Below are 12,938 nucleotides of genomic sequence, written 5' to 3'. Positions count from 1 at the left end.
ACATTGTTTGTACAGACATAACGGACAATCACGTGCAATCAAACCATATCTTGTAATGATCCATTTGATCATATTTTGCATCTTGATAGAATACAGTTTATTCCTATCATCTAATTTGTTCTCTCTTATTTGTGTTTTCCATTGCCTCTTGATCTTGGCAAAATCTCACAATAACGATATAGGGACCCAACCAGATAGGTTCAAACTTCCCTTTGTTGTCTCAAAACTATTGATTTTTAGGATTTTCTCTCAAAACAAGGTCACCAACTTGAAATTCTCTTTGTCAAACTTTCTTGTTATATCCTCTAGACATTCTCTTTTTGTACACTATCAGATGATCAAACGGCACTTGCCGACGTTCATCCAACAACTCGAGTTCTTGCAATCTAGATATTCTATATTCTTGACCAGTAACAAGACCTTGCAAAGAAACTCTCAAAGAAGGTATTTACACCTCAATAGGCAAGATTACTTTGGATCCATACACCAAAGAAAAAGGTGTAGCCCTAGTAGGTGTTCTGATACTTGTTCTATAAGCCCATAGTACAGGATTGAGTTGTAGATGCCAATCCTTTCCAAACTTGTTTACTGTTCTGTGTAGATAGTCAGCAGAATTTTGTTTGATGCTTCAACTTGTCCATTACCTTGAGGGTAGTATATGGATGACCAGTGCTGTTTGATTTTGAGCTTTTCACAGAGCTCATCTATATCTTTGTTTTTGAACTGCCCTCCATTGCCAGTCACAATTGAAGAAGGTATCTCATATCCGCAGATGATATAGTTAAGGATGAACAAAGCTACTTGTTTACTAGTTGCTTTGATTAGCAGAACCGCTCCTACCCACTTAGTGAAGTACTCAGTGGGATTTATGATAAACTTGTGTCCATTAGATGATGCAGGATATATTTGACTGATGAGATCAAATTCCCATTGTTGAAATGGCCAATGTGTGATGAACAAAACCCAAAACACCTGCACACATACGCATCCACATATATACATCTAGCAAATAGCATTAGTAATCATAAACATTTTTCATATGTAGTAATTTGAACATATATTAGTACATCATAAACATAATACATCATCTAACTCATAGCCATCAGGAGATTATAACATATAATCCTAACTATCTCATATGTCCTCATGAGCATAAAACATCATAATCATAATACTGCATCTCACATCCAATCATCATGTAACTATAGTCATTAAACCCTAATATTGCAAGTAGGCCTTTGAAAATATAAATCATCACCACATAATCATGTCCTTGTTAATCCTATGAGGTTTCGGTTATACTGAGAGGGGGGGTGAATCAGTATTAACATAATTTATAACTTCAAATCAAAACACCATTTACAATAGATTTGAAATCATTTAATACATGAATTTATCCCTTTAGCAGATCTCATACACTTGTTACCCACTTGTGCAATCTTATTAATCAGAATATTCACCAACTAGATATCTGATCAACACATACTCATATTGACTTATTATCAGATCAGAATACTTCATCTATCAATTCATTAACATTAACGTTAACCACTTAAATATTTCTGATAAACAACAGTAAACTTATCATAACCGGTAATCATAAATAATGCATGGAAACATAAACACTATGAAAATACATTCCACACATGAACACCAAAATTTTGACATGGAAACCGAAATGGGGAAGACTACGGTGGAGATTGGTACCCAAAATAATTTGTACTCTTTTGAAGTATGACCTATTAGGAGCTTAGCCCAGTTAGGAGCAGACCCTATTAGGAGTCACCTTGTTAAGGGATTTTCCTATCACTCCAGTGAGGAGCTTAATAATCTGTTACAATCAACCTGGTTAGAGGATTTAAACACTCTTTTATGAGATGCCTAGTTAGGAGACTTCGATGGCAAAGGCTTGTTAGGAACTACCTGGTTAAGAGATTTATGTTGTTGTAACTGTTAGGGAACAATAGTGAAAAAATGATCTATTACTTTGCATGTTCAGCTTGATAAATTAGATCCAATTATGCTTCACAGTCTGCAACACTCAGATAGACCTCTATCTTCTCTAGGATAACTTAACTCATTCTCCTAATTCCACTAACAGATGAAATATCGGTTGTGTCACCCTATATAGCCATAACAACTAAGTTGACCATAAAACCTAATTACATCTTTAATTTACAATTAGATCATAAGAGATCATCATAGATCACTATACAGATCATTATAACAAATTACAATGCAATATCAAATGTTGATTGATCTTAACCCACCACGGAAATCCGATCTGTATCCTCAAAACACTCTACTAAGAATTTTATTGATTCCCAAGAAAATATTACTTGAATCGCACCAAAACAATAATTAAATATTTCACGCGGGTTGTGTCGTGTTACCAACTTCATGTAGACTCGCCGCCAATCATCATCACGTCAAAAATCATTACCGGTTGAGTGAATTCATCACCGATCCTTAAACCCTACTAAAACCTTAGCAAAACTTCTTCAGGAATTTGAAACACACCTTCCGGTAATCTCCACAAGTTATAGTTCTGGTCATATACATCTTTCCATGATACAAGTTCGCCATCAAAATTGAAAATCACCAATCATCTTCGATCCATTTTTGCAACTAGGCATCTATTGACATTACCATTTAAATGAAATAAGTTACCTCTTGTTTTTTTTTCTGGTAGCAATCAGTTCACCATCTCCTCCAAGGATTTTCCAAATTCCACCATTAAACTCAAGCAAATAACCTTTATCATTGAGTTATCCAAGACTTAACAGATTATGTTTCAGACCATCAACCCAAAATACATCATCAGTATTATTCTTCCCATTCAAAGAAATAGAACCTTTACCTTTCACCATGCAAGGAGAGTCATTTCCAAATCTAACAACACCTTCATCAAATTCATTAAGAGTTAAGAACTTACTCTTATCTCCGGTCATATGGTGTGAACAACCATTGTCTATAATCCATTCATTACTGTTTTCTACATGAGAAACCAGTGCCTTCTCATGAGAAAATTTATCCTTTACAACTACAAACACAATTTCTTCATTGTCATCTTCATCTTCAGATTCTTCATTGGTCATACCTTCATCCACTGCAACATAACAGTGTTTTTTTGCCTTTCCGTTTAAATTTATTGAACTTATCATTCTTATCAATGTTAGGGCAGTTAACAGCAATATGACCAATCTTACTACAAGGGAAACACTTTTAAGGTAGCTTTCCTTTATACTTACTAATGCCTCTTGGAAATCTCTTAGCTAGCAGTGCTTCAAGTTCCATTGCTTGATCTTCATTGTCTTCACTTTCCTGGTTACCTCCATGACTAGATCTTCACTCATGACTTTGACATACATTCTTTCCTTTTCTAGCAATTGAACCGGTAATAGAATCTTTAAAAGCGGATTCAGTATAATTTGCCACACTATTGTCAAAACTATTCAACTCAAAGGTTGTAAGCTTACCAATCAAACAGTCAACAATTACCTTATCCATTGAAATGGATCTCAATTCTTGGATTGCCAATACTCTAATAGCATACTGAGGTTGAAGAGTTCAAAGTATTTTACTTACCACCACACCATCATCAATTTTACCACCAACACATTTTATACTGCCAACAAATTCTTTAATTCTCTGACCATACTGTGTAATGTTTTCTCCTTCTTGCATTTTCATATCATCAAATTTTCCTCTCAAGCTTTCCTCTTTTTCTCTTTGAACATTCTCATCTCCTCCATGAATTGTTTCTATTTTTTTCCAAACCTCATGTGTAGTTTCCAATCCTTGAACATCAATATATTCATAATCAAATAAAGTACTTACAATAGCTTCAAGGGCTTGCATGTTCTCCTGCTGATCTTTAAGTTCATCTGGTGTCAAGGGAGAGGTAGTAGGAGCCACATATGTTATTTCAACGTGTTTCCAGTATTGAGAACCAAGACCTTTGAGATATATCTTCATTCTATCTTTCTAGATCTTATAGTTATCCTTGTTAAATTTCGGACCCTCCCTCTTCATCATCTTGTCTTCTTCAGAATCTTTTCCTCAAGCGGTTAAGATTTTCTGCACACAGAGGACCACAACTCTGATACCAATTCTTAATCCTATGAGGATCCAGTTAATACTGAGAAGGGGGTGAATCAGTATTAACACAATTTATAACTTCAAATTAAAATACCATTTACAACAAACATGAAATCATTCAATACATGAATCTATCCCTTTAGCAGATCTCATACACTTGTTACCCACTTGTGCAATCTTATTAATCAAAATATTCACCAATTAGATATCTGATCAACACATACTCAAACTGACTTATTATCAGATCAGAATACTTCATCTATCAATTCATTAACATTACTGGTAACCACTTACAAATTTATGATAAACAACAGTAAACTTATCATAACCGATAATCAGAAATAATGCATGAAAACATAAACACTATGAAAAGACATTCCACACATGAGCATCAAAATTTTGGCGTGGAAACCCAAATGGGAAAAACCATGGTGGGGATTGGTACCCACAATAATTTGTACTCTTTCGAAGTATGCCTTGTTAGGAGCTTAGCCCGGTTAGGTGCTTACCATATGCCTGGTTAGGAGCTTACCATACACCTGGTTAGGAGCAGACCCTATTAGGAGTCACCCGGTTAAGGGATTTGCCTATCACTCCAGCTAGGAGTTTAATGATCTGTTAGGATCAACCTGGTTAGGGGATTTAAGCACTCTTTTGTGAGATTCCCTTTTAGGGGACTTAGATGGAAAAGGCCTATTAGGACCTACCCGGTTAAGGGATTTATGTTGTTGTAATTGTTAGGGAACAATAGTGAAAAAATGATATGTTACTTTGCACTTTCAGCTTGCTAAATCAAATCCAGTTATGCTTCATAGTCTGCAACACTTAGGAATACTTCTATCTTCTCTGGGACGGCTTAACTCATTCTCCTAATGCCACCGACACATGAAACATCAGTTGTGTCACCCTATATAGCCATAACAACTAAGTCGGCCATAAAACCTAATTGCATCTTGAATTTACAATTAGATCACAAGAGATCAACATAGATTGCTATACAAATCATTACAACCAATTACAATGCAATATCAATCATTGAATGATCTTAACCCATCAAGGAAATCCGATTTGTATCCTCAAAACACTCTACTAAGTGTTTCACTGATTCCCAAGAAAATCTTCCTTGAATCCCACCAAAACAACAATTAAATATTTCACGCTGGTTGTGTCGTGTTACCAACTTCATGAAGACTCGTGGCCAATCATCGTCATATCAAAAATCATTACCGGTTGAGTGAGTTCATCACTGGTCCTTAAACCCTACTAAAATTTTAGCAAAATTTTATTAGAAATTTGAAACATGCCTTCTGGTAATCTCCACAAGTTTTGGTTATGATCATATATATATATATATATATATATATATATATATATTCACCATCAAAACTACAAATCACCTATCTTTGCCGATCAACTGATCCAATCAAAATAATTCTTCTTTACTGGTTAAAGTCCTATTTCACAGACTTTAGCTCTCTATCGTTAAATCCTGTCTTTCAGTAAACCAAATCAATTAGATGATAAAACAAACCAATAAAAAAAAATCTTCTTTACCGGTTAAAGTCCTATTTCACAGACTTTAGCTCTTTATCGTTAAACCCTATCTTTCGGTAAACCAAATCAATTAGATGACAAAACAAAACATTAGGAACATCAGTTGCCAACAACGACAGCACAAATAACTGATCATGTCATCAATTCATAGAATCTTAATCTCTTCATCACAAAAAGACTTCTATCCTTTATCAGTGCAGTCATCCAACTTCAACTGCATCACCTGATCTACATCAGTTATGCCAAATGCCAACATTCCTAAAACATAGATCCATTATACATAAACAACCTTCATTAAATCAACTGATTATATCTACAACTAACAAACAACATGCCACTAAAACTAACATAAATCTAGAAAAACCATAATCAGGATACAAACAGAGAAGGTGTTACCTTAGATCATAGGTCACTTCCCAAAATAGAACACATAGAAAACATGGTTAGTAAACTTACACATTTAATATTACCATGGCATCATTAAATGACCATCTTCAAATAAGCACAATCACAATCTTTGCATACTATACCTAAGCACCCACACATTCACGTAAGAAACCAAATATTAAATTCATTGGAATGGGATTCTAACATCACATGCATTCTCATCTATTCAGATGACGTGGTGTCATCCCTTGCCATCCATCATCCATAAAATATAACCATGCTACCTTCATGAGTTAACTATATTAGAGGAGACACTATTATCATGACAACCACCAAATTTATTTATTAATGATTATGTGTGTAAATATTGATAATGTCCTAACTACGTCCTTGTTAAATAAAGTTGTTGAATAATAATAAATTTACCAAAGAATAATTAAATGAATTTAATCTATAATAAATATATTAAATGGCAAACAACAACTAAATATAATATAAATATAAATAAATAAATAGAAATATACATAAATAATTAAATCTATAACTTGTGGGGAAGGAAGTTACAAAATCTAAATATTAGATAAGCTAATAAATGGTCAAGATATTGAATGCATAAGGGAAGGAAAGAAATAAAACATGTAAAAATATAGAAGGAAATACACTCATGGATAGGAAGGGAATGATAGTAAAATAATTTATTGGAGAAGGTATTTGACACCAAAATGTAGGATAGGGGAAGTAAATGAGCATGACCAAAGAGATGAGTGCAAGAACAAAGAGGATAGTTGTGCGATTAAAATGTTATAGAATCCATGCCTGTAAAGGCTTGTATGGGTAGAAAAAGAAAGAAAACTATGATGCCAGACATGCTTAAAAACCTTGCAAACCATCATAATTAAGATTATCAATATACATTTTGTGTTGGGAAGGAGAAAAAATATGAGATACTAAATCAGTCTTGGTTTGTTAAAATGATATAGTCGGTCATGAAATGGTTTATCTATTGCACATATTAATTTGCTAAGGGATTACTACCTTATAAGGTTGGAATTGCAATGGTTGATGGAAAAAAAAAAAAGATTTAGTTGATATTACTTTTAACTTAGTGTCATTAGAAAAACACGTCATTTCTTAAACCACATTTTGGAGCACATTCATAGTTGAAATATAAACATAGAATAGTTGCAATACCCTTCTAAGCCGAGAAATGGTAGTAGTAACCGTCATTGTTGTGTTGAAATTTGACTACTTAATTGGCTTTGTTAGAATCATAGGCTCCTCCTAGTTCAATAACAATCTAGAAACTAGAGATTGAGTAGATTATGAATCCCCCATGTCAAACAACACCAAATTAGGTAGTTTAACCCTAGAGATGGATGAGTTGGAACCTATTTATTCTAATTTGGGAAACTCTCTTCTAGATAGTGCTAACAAAATTACAAGTGTTATATTTTAGGGCTATAGATGGATTAAGGTCCCCGTGAGGGAATAGGTAGAGGTTGTATACCTCAATGCACAGGCTACCCTTCTCCATCTGAGGTGATCACTAACGAAAATCCTATGACTTGTAAAGAGATAAGCTTATCCATGTTCAAAATTGACAATAGTCAAGAAGCATATGATGTTGAACAATTGTTAACCATACCACATAGATAGTAGGACGAATTTCTCTAGGAGCATATGGGCCTTGGGGCCAACAACATGTTAACAATGGATTTCCTTAGTTGCTTAGTTGTCTAATGGACTGCAAGAAGAAGAATTTATAATGAAGTAGGTAACATACCGAGCCTCACTATGCAGTAGATATATGAAATTGATACCTTATTTTACTAGGTAGGAACACCTGGTGTAGTGGTCTTTAGGTGGTTATCCCTTTTGTTTAGCAAGTTGATTTGAACATCCACTCTCTCACCACGGGCCACAAAATTTGATTGGAGGGGCGCATAGGGATTATATCCACATTGGAGGGTTCGTATTGTTAGGATTAATGATAGTCCCAAAGATACTGAAAGGGGGGGTGAATCGGTATCTAACCGATTAACATAATATTTAACCTTATTAAGTATTTTGCATTCCAAAATAGTGTATCAGTAAACAAGAATTAATGGAGTAAATAGGAATAGTAAAGACAACATAGAAAGCACACCATAACACAAGATGTTTAACGAGGAAACCCAGTGTGGGAAAAACCTCGGTAGGATTTGTGACCCATAATATTCACTCACTGGCCAATGAATGGATATTACTTACAAGAGGGGCTTGCACATGCAGGAAAGCCAATTGCCTAGAGCTCACTGGTCAATTACAAAAGGAAGTCTCACTGACTTACAAAATGGATTATGAGAATCCAATATAATGTACTACTACAATTCAGCATCTACTATGGCAGGTTCAGTACCGGTTTAAGCTCATACCATAACCATAAACCTTATACAAAATCTGCCTTAATATTTGCTCATCACTTCTACATTATCCATGTGTCTATCCTATCTATGTCAAAATGATTTACAAGATCTCATACATATATCAGTCTTATTACAATATGCCATGTTGGCTTTACAAAAAGATATTTATAGTTAAATACAATAAACAAAATCATGTCGGCTAGGGTGTTAGTATACATTGTTGTCGTTGTCGGTGAAGTGTCTGTCGGTGCCGATGTCTGTCGGTGATTTACCAGATGAATGTTGGGTGGTTGCCTGTACATTGCCGATAGGTTTCCATGAATGACAACACCATCATTTCTCACTAGAGTGTATAATGCCAACACGTATTGCACCCTTGAGGCAAACAAAGAAATATTTAAGGGAAGAGTCTACATGACTAGGCAAGAATTATGGTTTGTAAGCCCTCCATTGATATTGTGATGTAATCAATTAGTAAAATTGTAAATTACTTATGGCACATTTATGATCTAGAAAAATTACATTGTTCGCGAATATTATGCATTCTTCTCATTCAATGTATATTACTCTTTTGTTACCATGTTCTTTAAAAAAGAAAATTGTGCAAACTTAATAGTCCTATCTGGGGTTGTCATTATAGGTTGAGTGATATTGATTTTTATCGTGATGATTATAAATATTTTGTGTGAAGTAGCTAGTGGCACTCTCTCTTTCATATGATATTTATATTGATTTGTTTTAAATTTCAAATGGTACATATCATTGAGTTGTATGGGTCTTTTCTTATAGTTGCATCGAACTCATACATAATGTGAATTAAGTTGTATGGGTTTTTCTTGATGTTTTTATCAAACTCCTATGGTGTTTCCAAATTTTTTCTTCGTAATTTATGGTTGATTGACATTAAATGTTCTACATAATTATTGTATGGCTTTTATGTTTAGGTTTTAATGACATATATGTGTGATTTATATGGATTTTTTTGTTTGAAGGTTCTATTGTTATGTTTTTTATTAAGTTGTATGTGCATTTTTGGAGGTTCAATCAAACTTTTATGATGTGCCTAGTGTCTATACTCAAGCATCATGGTTGAGTCACATTGACTCATACATAATAGTTCTAATAGAATACAACATATTTAGTTTAGATCAAGGTTGAACGATGTATATAGCATAGTGTGTTGTGGTTGTCATTATGTTTTTGTGAAACTTGTGTTTTTATTATTAAGGACATTTACTCTCATGCATGATAATTATATGGATATTATTTGATGGTTGCATCAAATTCATATGGTGTGCTTAATCTATTGGTTCATGCATCATGATTAAGTGACATTTATTTTACCATAATTATTATATGGCTTGTATGAGGGTTTGGTGACATTCACTTGTGTACATAATGATTATAAAGACTTTGTGTGAAGGGTCAAATGGCATATAAGACATTGAGTTGCACGTGTTATTTTTGATGGTTGCATTAAACTCGTATAGTGTGCATCATCTATTTTCTCATGCATTGCTATTGAGTGATATTGAATTTTATTATGGTACTTTCACATGAAAGGTCTAATGACATATGTAATTGTAGGAGAGGAGATTTGTGATTTGTCACCCCCAAGATGATGAATCTCATAGGACAAACCAATCCGCTACTACCTCACTCGAACTAGCGCTTAGATGATACATGGGATAACAAAACTAAAACTAGTACTTAAATGGAAGTAAAAAAAGATTATACCACAGCGGTAGGGAACTCTTGGGTTTTGGACACGAGCGCAATGGACGGACTACAACATGACGCGTTGTCATTTGTATGACTCAAGAGCACAGAAAAATTTACAAAATCCGTTGTAGCTTCTTTCCAGTGCACGAAAACCTGTTCGTCACCTACACACATGGGCCTGGGAAAATGTTGGGGGCTATATAAGGGGCCTGCATCAGTTAGACCCTTGCTTAGGTGTTTCCACCACCATGGACAACCAGATAGATAGATTAGAAAATAAACGATAAATTGGTAGAAAGGAAATAGAAACTATACTCCGATTAATGGAAGCAAACCCCTACTGCAAATAAGATAAAAATTGGGAAATTGGTAATATGAATGAACCTAGACAATAGATACACTCAAAATTTAATAAGATACATTACATGCAATGATAAAATAGAGATTCAAGATGAAGACAAGACAAGACATGTAGCCAAACCCCCCTTTTTGAGATACAAGCGTGATGAAACACGAGATGCATGCTTATTGATAAGATAGCTGCAAGATAGTTACAAGATCATTGTAGCTTGGTAGCATTGGTAGAGTGTTCAAGAGAGCCAAGAAAATAGAACCCAAAAAGGGAACCCCTCCAAATGTGAAAGGAAAGGTTTTTAAACCCGAAAGAGGCGCGGGGAGCCGTTATGGTCAGAGGCGAGCCAAAGGACACGCGTCGACCAGTGTCTGACTCATCGTAAAATTGGAGATTCTGCAAGTTTATTGGAATGCTAGAGAGGTGCATGGACGTCCACATGTCATGCCTTCATCCTTCCAAAGATAATCCCAAAGAGGATTTCAAGGCATACAAAGGAACTTTATGTTTAGGGCTCATGATGCCAAAATAATCAATTTTTTGATCATGAGTTTACCATTAATGCACCAGCCACCATGCGTGTCATAAATGCATTGGGTGAAATTTACAACATTACATTTTTCTCCCATTGTAGTAGACTGGTTGCCTCAAAGGATCAAGCACACTAAATTATCTTTAGAAAGATACATTCATTAAGCTCATTCAGTGCAATAAATACTTAACCCAAAAGGATATTGTAGAGGTCGCAAAGGTTGTGTCAGAGATCACAGACAATGCTCCCAAGTCTCTGCTACAAACCATAGTGTTAAGTGTGACGAATTCCATACACCAAAAGTCAAAAAATTATCAGCATGAAAAACGAAGGAAGCTACTTCGGCAAGAAGAATGCTTAAGGGGAGACAGTACGGATAGAGGAGGAAAATTTGATAAAGGTGAGTATATTCCCCCTCATGTTTTTCCCCCATCGAGATGGGGGAAAACATGAAGGAAAACAAGCCAAAATTGTTTCAAAATGGTCAAGAAAAATTTTGGGCAAAAATTAGGCTATATACTCCAAAGTGGGCTTCAAGAAGGGTCATTTTCACTATTCACATGATGCTCTACAGAGATAGGTTGATGATCTCAGTTGACAGCTAGATGTTGCCTAGTAGGGTATGATGACTCATCTTGACCACCCCCGAGTGCGTCAGTTGATGACAAACTGAGAGATGAAATGTCAATGAGAGGCGGCAGTTCCGGAGGAGTTGATGACACAGTGAGAGACCATGGCAAAGCTACAAGGGGAGCTAAGAGGTTTGTGGTGACTAAGGACCACTGCTACAAGATCACACTCCACCTCAGTGAGACAACCCTCTCATCAAGATCAGGATCCCCCAACGCTTGCGACCTTAGGGACCCACCCACCATGAGGGTCATGCGGCATTTTTTATCAACCACATGTATAACATTATTTTGATATATATACAAATGTATTCATGTATATCAGAGACACATATGCCATTATAATGTGTTTTTGTAGTGATGTGATACATGTACATTGAAATTGACATTATACACATATAAATATACATGTGACTCATCGTTTTGATCTTCTTTTGTGTTACCATGGATGGATTCTCTTGTTATTATACATGCTTATTATGTATGCTCATGTGATGGATGGTTTAGGTTCACAATGGCTTAATTCACATATTTTTGTATATATGCATGATTAAATTTTTATGATGATCCTTATGTATATATGACGAGTTATAGATAGAACATGTGTACACACACACACACAAAGCCACATGGATATAGAAATGCATAGTCACTTCATAACATAGAAATTAATATCGTGTTGATGGAGGTATACATATATCATGATGCAACCACTATCCCTATAGTGGTTGCATCATGATATATGTATACCTCCATCAACGCGATATTAATTTTTGTGTTATGAAGTGACAAATTCATAACATATACAACCCATTTTCTATGCATAGTACCTACGTAGGTGTGCTACGTTGACAAGTTCTTTGATAGGAGTACCATCCATGTAGGATAAACCATAGGCTCTCGAACCATAAACGAAAGTGATAATGTACTAACTTAACCAATTTGGGCTGAACTTTCCTCTTTGATCAGGTGGTGCTTTAATCAGGTGGTGCATTGGTGTTTCTCTGATTCTCACAAAGAACCAGGTCACCTATCTTAAAGGCTTGGGGTAGCACACTTTGGTTATATTGTCTAATAAATATTTTTCGTAAGCTTGAAGGTGTTGAAGGGCCTTCAAATGATGCTCATATAACAACTCCAACTAATTTAGATAAAGAGTATGATAAGAGTCACCATTGATAACCCCTTTTAGGGAAACATACAATTATGAAATCTCCAACTCAAAGGGCATGATAGCGTCAGCGCCATACACGAGG

This window comes from Cryptomeria japonica, chromosome 5 (genome assembly GCF_030272615.1).
Source record: "Cryptomeria japonica chromosome 5, Sugi_1.0, whole genome shotgun sequence".
NCBI classification, from domain to species: Eukaryota; Viridiplantae; Streptophyta; class Pinopsida; order Cupressales; family Cupressaceae; genus Cryptomeria; species Cryptomeria japonica.
Note: the sequence above shows the minus strand (reverse complement) of the source record.